This window comes from Lathyrus oleraceus, chromosome 6 (genome assembly GCF_024323335.1).
Source record: "Lathyrus oleraceus cultivar Zhongwan6 chromosome 6, CAAS_Psat_ZW6_1.0, whole genome shotgun sequence".
NCBI classification, from domain to species: Eukaryota; Viridiplantae; Streptophyta; class Magnoliopsida; order Fabales; family Fabaceae; genus Lathyrus; species Lathyrus oleraceus.
Genome location: NC_066584.1, coordinates 335,895,020 through 335,896,407, shown reverse-complemented (window position 1 = coordinate 335,896,407; position 1,388 = coordinate 335,895,020).

Below are 1,388 nucleotides of genomic sequence, written 5' to 3'. Positions count from 1 at the left end.
TTAGAACTAGTATGACACCTGGACCCAAGAAAATTTGGGTACCAAAGGTGAAAACCTACTATTTATTTGCAAGGATAATTTGAAACTTTTAAGAAGCCTCAACGCATATTTAATGAAGCTATACAAAGTTGTAATGATATATTTATCAAAGGTTTAGTCAAGGTGGAAGGGGAAGTAGCCCTCAGGAGGGGATATGACCATATGTCGCCCTCTGTTTGGAATCACCTCACCCTAAAATGCCTCTCACTCGCCCAATTATGGGAATTATGGGAAATAAAGTTTCTTAGTTTAGGAGAAGTCATAGGAAATAACTGATTCACGATCTCCTAGGAAGTTGGGATTCAATGGTTTAACATTTATTGAATGAGAGGTTATCATTCCCAAAGAAACACTGGGCCCAAAAGTCTCTAAATATCTGAACCTTTGAAGGTAGGAAAAGATCATAACTTAAGTAGTATATGCATAATACTGAGCATCACAACTCATGTGAATCGGCCACTCAAACCATCACAAACATTATACACACAAACAAATAGGTCCCCTCGCTGCTGCAGACAAGCCCTAACCAACCTCATTACTAAGGCCTCTGAGTATCCCCTACCCATGTAGGGATACCACACACACCAGTACTTTTTGACAAGTACAGTGACACCCACCGTGAGGCCCTAGTAAAACTAACCCGAGACATACCTCTTTCATCATAATATTATTCATCTTCATGCAAGGATGGATTATAAAGATCCACATTCTAGGATTAATAACATAGCAAGAGGTTTCACCGCTAAAGGAAATTATATATCCTCCTAGAGGAAATACGCCTGATAGGTGTTGACCGCGAACATCATTTCCCCAAGGTTCCCCAAAATGGAACAAGGAGAATCAGGAATCGGCATCAGTTTTTATAGCGGTGATCCCACAGAAATTCTCTGTCATGATAATGAACTCTTAGTCATCACTGTGCAACATGGCAACTGGGACATTAAGCAGGTCCTGATAGATCCTAGGAGTTCTGTTGATGACCTGCTTTGGGATTCTTTCCAGAGGCTTTAGCTTAAACTCAACGATATTAAAGATTTCCAGGGTTCATTAATAAAACTGTCAGGTGAGTATATACAAGTGAAAGGCCACATAATCGTAGAAACAACTTGTGGTGAGGGAACAAATTCCAAGGCGATCGAAGTCAGTTATCTCATAGTAGACGCCTTATCACCCTACAATGTTATCCTGGGCCAACCCATCATTAATTAATTGGGGTCCTTATTTCCACCTGATATCTAGTCCTAAAGTACTCGTTGCCTGGAGGGTGAGTTGGGACAATTCAACAGAGCGCTCAAGAGTGTTACCAGAGCAGGATAACGATGGAAAGGGAAGAGCTCACCCTAGTGGGT